The following is an 11,778-nucleotide window of genomic DNA, read 5'->3' on the forward strand; positions in this document are numbered from 1 at the left end:
ATTTAGTTTTATTTATGTCTTCTTTAATTTATTTAAAATATGCTTTATAGTTTTCAGTGTACAGATTTTCACTGCCTTTAAGTTTATTCATAATTTTTAAATTATTTTTGATGATGTTATAAATGGGATTGCTTTACTGCTTTCATTTTTGGATTGTTTGTTGTTAGTGTATAGAAACACAACTGCTTTTTTAATGTTGATTTTATATCACACAATTTTGCTGAATTTGTTTAGTAGTTCCTGCAATTTGGGGGGGATATTTAGAGTTTTGTGCATATAAGAATATGTTATCTGCAAAGAAATATAATTTAGCTTCTTCATTTCTGATTTTAGTACCTTTATTTTTCTTGCGTGATTGCACTGAGTAAGATTTCAAGTACTATGTCAAATAGAAGAGGTAAGAGTGGACATCTTTGTCTTGCTCCTGATGTTAGAGAAAAAGCTTTTAGTTTTTCATTATGGGGTATGTAAGCTGTGGGCATTTTATACTTTACTGAAAGTATGAATACTGAATATGATCTTTATAATCATTAATTTCCTTTTATTCTTAGTTTATCAAGGGTTTTTATGTCATAAAAGAAGTGTTGAATTTTGCCAAGTGATCTTCCTACATCTATTGAGATTATTATGTGATTTCAATTATTTAATCTATTAATGTGGTACACCAAATGACTTTTTTGCATATGTTGAACCATTTTTACATCCAAGGGATAAACCCCACTTGGTCATAATGTATGATTTTTTCAATGTACTGTTGAATTAGATTTGATAGTGTTTTGTTGAGGATATTTGCATCTATGGTTATCAGGGATATTGACCATTAATTTCCTTGTCTTGTACTATCTTTTTCTGCTTTTGGTATCAGGGTAATACTGACCTCATAGATTGTGTTTGAAAGTTTTATCTCTTCTTACTTTTTTTGAACAGTTTGAGAAAAATTGACATTAATTCCTTTTAAATTTTTTATAGAATACACCAGTGAAGCCATCTTGTCCTTTGTTTTCTTTTGTTGGGAGGTTTTTGATTACTGATTTAATCATCTTAATAGTTGTAGCTCTGTTCACATTTTCTATTTCTTCATGATTCAGTCTTGGTAGGTTGTATATGTCTAGGAATGTATTAATTTCTTCTAGGTTAACTAATTTGTTGGCGATGTAGATGTTCATAGTAGTTTCTTAAATCTTTATTTATTTATCTATTTATTTGTTATTTTTTTATTTCAGCATATTATGGGAGTACAATTGTTTAGGTTAAGTATATTGCCTTTGCCCCACCCGAGTCAGAGATTCAAGTGTGTCCATCCCCCAGATGGTGCGCACCACATCCATTACGTGTGTATATACCCATCCCCACCTCCCTCCACCTATCTCGCCAGCATCCAATGAATATTATTACTATATGTGCACTTAAGTGTTGATCAGTTAATACCAATTTGATGGTGTGTACATGTGGTGCTAGTTTTTCCATTTTTGTGATACTTCACTTAGTAGAATGGGCTCCAGCTCTATTGAGGATGATACAAGAGGTGCTAGATCACAATTGTTTTTCTGTGGCTAGGCAGAACTCTGTGGTACATATTTACCATATTATATTAATCCACTCATGTATTGATGGGCACTTGAGTTGTTTCCACATCTTTGCAATTGTGAATTGTGCTGAAATAAACATTCTAATGCAGATATCTTTTTTTTTATAGAATGTCTTTTGTCCTTTCACCAGACTTCAAGCTATACTACAAGGCTACAGTAACTAAAACAGCATAGTACTGGCACAAGAATAGAAACATATACCAATGGAATGGAACTGAGCACTCATATAAAAAAAAATCCTCATATAGCTATATAATCTTCGAAAAAGCAGACAAACACATGCACCAGGGAAAAGAATCTTTATGAAACAAATGCTCGGAAAATTGGGTAGCCACACGTAGAAGACTGCAACAGGATCCACACCTTTCACCTCACACAAATCAACTGATGGTGGATAACAGACTGAAACTTAATGCATGAAAGTATAAGAATTCTAGAAGAAAATGTTGGAAAAACTCTTATAGACATTGGCCTAGGCAAAGAATTTATGAAGAAGACCCTAAAGGCAGTCACAGAACAACAAAAATAAATAAATGGGACCTAGTCAAATTAAAACTCATCTGCACAGTCAAAGAAACTATCATGAGAGCAAACAGACAACCTATGGAAAGGGAGAAAATATTCGCATGTTACACATCCCATAAAGGGCTGATAAATAGAATCTATATAGAACTCAGGAAAAAAAAACATTAAAATGTGTGCAATGGAAATGAACAGAAACTTTTCTAAGAAGATAGACTAATAGCCAAGAAACATAAATAAATTCTCAACATCTCTAATCATCAGGGAAATGAAAATCAAAACAACAGTGATATATCACTTACCTCCATTGAGAATGGCTTTTATCAAAAAGTCCCAAAGCAACAAATGATGGCCTTGATGAGGAGAGATAGGAACATTCATACATTCCTGGTGGCACTGCAAACTAGTACCAGCTGTATGGAAATTAACATGGAGATACCTCAAAGAACTAAATATAGTACTACCATATGATCCAGCAATCCCTTTGCTGGGTATTTTCCCAAAGGAAAAAAAGACATTCTATAAAAATGAGATATATATTCGAATGTTTATAGCAGCACAATTCACAATTGCATAGATGTGGAAACAACTCAAGTACACATGAATACATGAGTGGATTAGTAAAGTGTGGTATATGTATACCATGAAATTCTGCTCAGCCACAAAAAACAATGGTGATCTAGCACCTCTTTTATTATCCTTGATAGAGCTGGAGCCCATTCTATTATGTGTAATATCAGAAGAATGGAAAAATGTGCACCACATGTACTCACCTTCAAATTTTTATTAATTTCTCAACACTTATGTGTACATATAGTAGTACTGTTCATTGGATGATGGACAAGTGGGGTGGAAGAGAGGATGGATATATTCACACTTAGTGGGTGCGGTGCACACTGTCTGTGGGATGGACACATTATGAAGCTCTGCCTTGGGGGGTCAAATCCATTATATGTATCCTAAACCATTTGTACCCTCATAATATGCTGAAAAAAATAATAAGTCACAAGAGAAAAAATGGAGAGGAAAAAAGTAAGAAAAATTAACAGATCTTAAGGAGCTTGTAGGATATCATCGAGTGGAAAAATGTGCTACTATTGCAATGTATTATGAAAAGAGAAAAAAACAAAATAAAGCAGAAAGATTGTTTGGAGTAATCATGGCCCCAAATTCTCAAAGTTAATGAGATACATGAATGTATATATCTGAAAATTCAATGAACTCCAAGTAGTATAACTGTAAAATACCAAGACTGAAGTATATTATAATCAAACTGTTGAACACCAAAAGACAGAAAGAATTTTGATAGCAGCAAGAAAAACGTTACTCAACACATATAAAGAATTCTCAATAAGTTTAACATCCTATCTCTCATTCAGCATCTTGGAGATTCAAAGACAGTGTGATGATATATTTAAAGCATGGAAACAGCAAAAACAAAGGCAAAATGAACAAGAACAACAATATCAACCAATAATTTATCTTGCAAAACTTATTTTCAAACATGAAGAAAAAACTAGACACTCCCCCAAAATAAAATTGGAGTTAAAGGCAAGAAGGCTTACTAGAGACATCACGTATGGGATCATCCTGGAGGGAAGGTAGGGTTTCAGATAAAGGACAGGGGAGAGGAGACACAGCTCAGGTGGAGATCATAGGACAGAAGTGCCAGAGCCTCCTGGGGAACTCACAGAGGAAAATTGTGAAACAGAGAAGGAAGAAAATATAGGAAAAAAATATATATATCAGTGAAGATCAAACCCGGAGAGTCTTGGAACCAAGTGAAGGCATAAGGGGGGCTCACTCTTTTTCACACACTCCTTTGATTATCATCAGGCTACCAAGTTACTTGAAGGTTTTCCATCTCCACAAGTCCAAGCCCTATGGCAACTATAGAACTGTGGGGAGAACTTGCATGATCCCAGAGCATTGACATTCTGATCAGAGTTCCCCTCCAAGGAGAGTGACCTGAGAGACTGGTCAGCCAGATTTCTTCCATTCACAATCTCATCCTCCCCAGCCCTCCCCCACCCATTGCAACTGGGAGAACAATTTGAGCAGAGAATTTGGCAAGCGGCCTACTCTCTCTAGCTGTTGCGTCCTCCAGTCTGAGGTTTCCACAGACAGTGGGGTCCACATATTTCTTTAACCTTGAGGATCAGCAGTGGACCAGAGGTGCATGATCTGAGAGCTCTCTGTCTGCTGGTACTTCCCAGAGATGCACACCAGTGGGTCAGACATGCAGGCCAGATACTGTGCCTCCAGGATTTGAGGGGATTGCTAGGGGACACAGGGGGGTAGATTTGGAAGCTAGACTTGAGAGGTGATGAAGCCCATATGGGAGGAACAGATGGGAGACTACGATGGGGGTCTGAGAAATGGTGATCTAGGGGAGCGCCCATCTCCCCAGAGGAAAGCCTCACAGTTGGACTAAGGTGGGTCCTCTGACGGGGAAGATGCCAGCCCATGGTGTCATAGCATCCAAGTTCTGCACAGTCAGGCACCTGTTGGCAACCAGACACAGGAAGACAGGGGTAATGCAAAAGGGGTGGAGCTCACGCCAGACAGCCATTCAGGGAATAATGACCCCTTCCTCATAAGCAGTCGTCTTGGTTTGAAAACCTGCCTCAAACCTCCTCCCAGAAGCTCCCCCTAGCGACTGGGAAAATGGCCATTGAACCCTGTCAAGGCTTTGCAAAGCCTTCCTGGCTCACACAACGAAACATGCTCAACCTGGGACATTCAAGTGATCCTTCTGTGGGATTAGATCTTATCACAGGCACACGCACACACACACACACACACACACACACACACACACACACACACAATCTCTGCAGTTGACTCTTTTTTGCAAACATCAACCACTGAAAGGGAATACAAATCTATAGCTCATTATAGCACTTGCCAACTCAATCAAACAGGGTGTGGCTTATTCTTACAACCATCACCCAACATCTGAGAGATTAAGCTGGGGGGTCCCAATACAATTCACACTGCCGGGAAGAGATGAAGACAGGAGGATAAAATCAACCCAAGAGGACACTGCTTTTTAGGAGGAAAACAAAATTTATAGTCAATCTGGTCTGTGAGGGGTCTTGCTCTTCCACTGCAGACCTCTGGGCTGATTGGGGAGCTGCTCGGAGTCTGTGCAGAGACATTCCACCAGAGAACAGGTGCAGCAGAGATCTGGCACTTGTCAATCTCAGGTTTCTGCAACTAATACCATCTTGATCACTCTCACCCATGGAGCCAGGTCCATTTAGGAACCAGCCTTCCAGCAGTAACATTTGCATCACTACTCAATGACGAGAAAGGAACAGATGCCCCACTGTGTCATGCCCTATGACTGGGGGCTGAGCATTCATCCCACTCCAGCATGAGAGCTGAATAGAGGAGGATCCCCAGATGACACAGGCATTATTTGGGAAGGCTGGGGCAACTGCCTCAGTGGATCCTTGGTGTGGTGTGAGAACTTTTGCTGATCAGCAGCTTAGACCTTACTAAGAGGACACTGGACTGCTTAGAAAAACCCCTTCCTGTGTGAATGGGCATCAAGAGCCCCCAGGCTGGTATAACAGCCCACCATATAGGTGGTTCTGCCCCTGAAATTCCCAGAGCCAGCTCTGAAGCTCTCACTGTGCTCAAGCCCAAAGTTTTGCCCAGCAGATCCAGAGCCTTCACCAGGCCAGTGACTCCACCACTGAGACTCCAGAGTTGTGTCTGGACTTCAGGACTACACCACTGAGTCCCCACTTCTACTGCTAGGCTGGCAGAACCTCCCAAAAGTTCAACACTTCACTCAGGATCCGCCATCCCTGAGCAGCCATAACTCCTGGACTTCATTTGAGAGAGTCTCCAGCACAGGTGAACAGGTGCTCTGTAATCCTATTAACCTGGAACTGAGAGAATAGGAGCCACATGAGAAGGAACAAGCAAAATAACCCTGGCAGAATGAAAAAAAAAAAGAAAACACTTTGATACCCCCAAGGGAACATACTGGAACTACAGTAGCAGACTCCACCCAAAAGAAAATTGCCAAAATGACAAAAATGGAGTCAGTATACAGATGGCAAATAAGATAAATGGAATTGAAGAGACAGTTGAAAAGCAAAAAAAAAAAAAATACACCAAAAGTATTTCAGGAATTTAATGAAAACATGAAAAATACATCAGAGAACTAGACAACATAATAAAGGATATAATAGAACTTAAAGAAATGAAATTCATTTAGAGCATTTCACAACAAAAAGGAAAGCCTTAACAACAGACTAAATCAAGGGGAAGAAAGAATCTCAGAGCTTGAAGACAAAGCTCTTGAGATAACCCACTCATTCATGGAAGCAGAGAAGAGTATTAAAAAGTATGAGCAATCACTGAGAGAGATAGGGGACTATGTGAAGTGAAATAAGAGTCAAATTATAGGTATCCCTGAGGGAGAAGAAAAAAGGGCTAACAGCACGGAAAACCTATTTGAGGAAATTTTTCAGAAAATCTTCCCTGGTATCACCAGAAATCCAGACATACAGACACGAGATGGATATCAAACACTGGCAAGTTTCATAGCAAATAGGTAATCTCCCAGACACATAATAATCAGCCTTGCCAAAGTGAAAATGAAGGAGAAAATTTTGCAAGCATCAAGATGAAAGAATCAAATAACCTACAAAGAAAACCAATCAACCTAACTGTAGACTTCTCAGCAGAAACCTTAAAGCCAGAAGGGATTGGGGACCCTTCTTCAATCAACTTAAACAGAACAATGGTCAGTTTAGAATTTTGTATTCTTCAAAACTAAGTTTCACTATCAATGGAGAAATTAAGAATTTCCAGACAGGTAAACACTGAGGGCATTTGCCATGACTAGACCTGCCCTGCATGAAATACTCAGAACAGCATTATATAGAAATCAGCACAACAGATACTCACTCATGTAAAATCATTGAAAAAAAAAAACCTTGAAATTCACAACTCTTATAAAACAATAGAACAAGAGGTAAAACAAAGCGGTAAGGAATTACCCAATAAGATGAACATACCAACATCCTACATATCAATGCTATCAATTAACATTAATGGATTGAATGTTCTTCACAAAATACATAGGCTGGCTGAATAGATGAAAAAACACAATCCAGTTATGTGCTGTTTTTCGAAAACACATCCAAACCACGAGGACACATGCAGACTAAACGTGAAAGAATGGGAAAAAATATTCCACACAAATGGGTACCAAAATAGAGGAGGAGTATCTATTCTCATATCAGATAAAATGTACATTAAGCCAACGTGTGAAGAGAGAGAAAGAGGGTCATTATATTTAGCAATTCAATACAAAAACATAACAATACTAAATATATATGCACCAAACACAGGAGCTCCAAGATACATAAAGCAAATTTTACTGGAGCTAAGCAAATAAATAAATAGCACCATCATAATTGCCAGCGAGCTCAACACCCCACTGTATGAGCTTGACAAATCACCAAGCATAAAATAAGTAAATAAACAATCGTCTTAAACCAAACTCTAAATCAAATGGACATAACAGACTAATACAGAACATTCTACTCAAAAACTACAGAATATACATTCTTCTCAGCATCATGTTGGACATTCTCCAAATTAATCATATCTTAGGCCACAAAACAGGTCCCAAAAAATTCAGAAACAAAATCAAAATCATACCATGTGCTTTCTCAAACCACAGCAGAATTAAACTAGAAATCAATCACAAGACAAACACTTAAACTTACAAAAATCATGGAAATTAAACAACCAGTAGCTGAATGACTCTCAGGTTAAGAATGAAATTACAATGGAAATCAAAAAGTTCTTTGAATTGAACAACAAAGGGGACACAATTTATCAAAATCTATGGGATATAGCAAAAGCATTAATCAGATGAAAATCGATATCCTTAAATGCATACATTGGAAGACAGAAATATCACAAATTAACAACCTATTGTCACACCTCAAGGAGTTAGAAAAGTAAGAAAACACCAAACCCAAAGCCAACAGAAGAAAAGAGATAACAAAGTTAGGAGCAGAACTAAATAAAGTGGAAAACAAACAAACAAACAGAAAACAATTCAAAAGATTAATGAAACTCAAAGTTGGTTCTTTAAAAAGATAAAATCATAAGTTTAAGGCATACCTCAGAGAGCTAAAAATAGAAATACCATTCGATCCAGCAATAGCACTATTAGGCATCTACCCAAAAGAGCAAAAAACATTCTACGATAAAGACATCTGCACCCGAATGTTTATGGCAGAATTCACTATTGCAAGAATGTAGAAACAGCCCAAGTGCCCGTCAATCCATGAGTGGATTATCAAAATTTGGTATATGTTTACAATGGAATATTACTCAATCATAAGAAATGACAGTGATCTAGCACCTCTTATACTTTCCTGGATTAAACTTAAGCCCATTATCCAAAGTGGGGCACCACAAGAGCAGAAGAACTGGATCCATTTGTACTCACCATCAAATTAGTACTAACTGATCAACACTAGGTTGATCACATGGCAGAAATACTCTCTAGGGATTAGGGGGATAGGGGGCAAATCTACAACTAAAGGACACGGGGAGCACTAAAGGGAGGGAAGGGCATGCCTTTAACCTGCATTTGGGTGAGGCAAAGACATAAAGTGTAACTATAATGTTTGTATCCTCACAAAACCCTGGAATAAAAAAAATAAAAATAAAAATAAATAAAAACTGAACATATGAAAAAAAAAAGATAAAATCAACAGACCTCATGCTAGATTAACCAAAAACAGAAGAGGAAGGACCCAAATGAGCTCAATCAGAAATTAAAAAAAAGTTGACATTATAACTGATATCACATAAATACAAAACATCATCCATAAATATTACATAAATCTCTAAACTCATAATCCATAGAACATAAAATAAATGGACAAGTTTTCAGAAAAACACAACCTACCAAGACTCAAACATGAAGAAACAGAACTTCTAAACAGACCAATAATGAACAGTGAGTTTGAAGCAGTAATTAAAATACCTCCCAACAGAAAAAAAAAAAAAAAAAAAAAACCTTGACCAGATGGATTCACAGCAAAATTCTACCGGACCTACAGTAAAGACTTGGTACCCATAATACAGAAATTATTGCATAATACTGAGGAGGAAATCATCCCTAAATCATTCCATGAAGCCAGTATCAACTTGATACCAAATCCAGGAAAGAACACAACAAAAAAGGAAAACTATAGACCAATATTCCTTATGAATATAGATGCAAAAATCCTCAATAAATAGTAGCAAACCAAATTCAACAGCCCACCGAAAAATAATCCACAGTGACCAAGTGGGCTTCATCCGAGGAATTAAAAGATGATTTGACATACAGAAAGTCAATAAATGTGATTCACCACTTAAAAAAAGCAAAGAGAAAGACCATATGATCATCTCAATAGATGTAGAAAAAGCATTCAACAAAATCCAGCACACTTTCATGATAAAAATGTTCAACAACCTAGGCATAGAAGGAACATATCTCAGAATTATAAAGGCATATATGACAAACCCACAACCCACAACATACTTAATGAGAAGTTGAAAGTATTTCTTATGAGAACTGGAACAAGACAAGGATGTCCACTGTCAACACTTCTATTCAACACCCTGCTGGAAGTCCTAGTCAGAGCAATTCATCAAGAGAAAGGAATAAAGGTTATCCAAATCAGGAAAGAGGATGCTAAACTATGGCTCTTTGCTTATGATATGATCTTGTATCTAGCGAAACCCCAAGGATTCCACCAAGAGTGTCCTGGATCTGATAAATAAATTCAGCAAAGCCTCAGGATACAAAACCAATGTACATAAATCAGTAGCATTTCTATATACCAATAACAGCGAATCAAGAGTCAAATTGAAGACTCAACACCATTTACAATAGCTAAAAAGAAAATGTAATACCTGGGAATATACTTACCCAAGGAGGTTAAAGGTCTGTACAAGAAAACCTATGAAACTCTGAGGATAAAAAGCACAGTGGATGCAAACAGTGGAAAAATATTTTATGCTCAAGGCTAGGTAGAATTAACATTGTAAAATGGGGGGAAAATGGCAGATTAGGAGTGAACTCCTTGCTCTCTGCTCCCAGAGAAGGAGGCAAAGAACGCGGACAACCACACATGAGTGAATTGCTCTCCCACAGGATCAGCTTCATGAATCTGCAGAGAAGCAGTGATGGACAAGCAGCGCTGGCAAAAAAAGAGGTGAACTGGAAAATCGACCGCAACTTCCGGAGAATGCAGGATATACAGTGGGGAGCGAAGCGTGGGACAGCCACGCCTGTTGGCCGGCTGGCCGGGGCAGTGTGATCTGACCCACAGGAGGATGACTCCTCCTCCACCGACCTGCACACTCAAGCAGGCAGGGAAGCGCCTGAATTCAGTGCAAAGTGGTAGCATGGGCCGACAGGCTGTGGGGAGTGGAGACAGGAGTGGGAAACATTTTGAACTCTCCTGTGCTGTGCTATGTCTGCTTTGGGAGGGGGAGGGACTGCTCTGAGTGGTCACTTCCCGGCTTGAACACTTCCCAATCCCACAGCAGAGAGCTTGGAGACAGGCTTCTAGCCTCAGGACTCTGCCAGGAGCAGATCGGGGGAGGTGAACACCATAAAGGAGGCTCTGCCCTCCGAAATCACCGCTGTCGCCTCCAGCACTGACTCTCAGGAGGTGGGCAGCCACCATTTTGGGAGTCCGTAGCCTAAAATTACCAGGGCCTCTTGCTCAGGCAATGGTCTGAGTCATCGCCTCTGCCTCTGCGTGGCGGAGCTGGCCCCGCCTTTCGAGGAGAGTAAGGACAGAAGCCGCTTTCTCTCTCAACCCTGCGGACAGTCTTTCCAAGTTGGCGGCTCAAGCTCTGCCTTTGAAAGGTCAGAAAAGGGAGAGAGGTCACTTTCTTGGATGACTTGCAAGGCGGTCTTGGGCGGCCTCTGTTCCACCCTGCCGCCACTGGTGCTTCGCGCCCAAAAGACAGAGTACTGAAGGAGGCTGCTTGTGGAGCCACAACCCGGAGCGACATAACCACCCTCACTCCTAAGTGATTCGGCCCCCCCACCATGCCTCACGCCAAAGGGACTGACTCCTCCCCTGGGCAGAGTAGTAAAAGGGGTCGCCTTTTTTTAATCATTATTTTTTTTGTTTATTCCTTTATTATTATTTTTTTCATTTTTTAATTTTTATTATTATTTTTACTTTTTATTATTTATTTATTTATTTATTTTGTACCTCTGAAACCCACGACTGCTGCTGCTCCTTTGTTGCATCTCTGCAGCTGGACTATTTTGCATCAAAGAGACAGCTCGCACCCCTAAGAGTGTGTAGTAACCAAAGAAGCCACTTTTCAAGCTGAGGCAGGCGGTCACCTCTCTGCTACGACTTGGTAGCCAGTACCGCATGCCATACAGACAGACTCCACAATGGGTAGGGCCCAGTAGAGAAGGAGGCTGTTTTCCCAGCTGGGACCCGAGGCCGCCTCTTCGTTGTGACTTGGTAGCCGGCTCCTTCTGCCAAAGAAACTGTCCCCCGCCTTTGGAAGTGCAGAGGGGCAAGGGAAGCTGCTTTCTGGGCTGAGACCTGCAGGGGTTGCGGATGGCCCTTGACTGCAATCAGGCCACTGGTATTTC

The sequence above is a fragment of the Propithecus coquereli genome, unplaced genomic scaffold (genome assembly GCF_000956105.1).
Source record: "Propithecus coquereli isolate 6110/MARCELLA unplaced genomic scaffold, Pcoq_1.0 Scaffold182, whole genome shotgun sequence".
Classification (NCBI taxonomy): domain Eukaryota; kingdom Metazoa; phylum Chordata; class Mammalia; order Primates; family Indriidae; genus Propithecus; species Propithecus coquereli.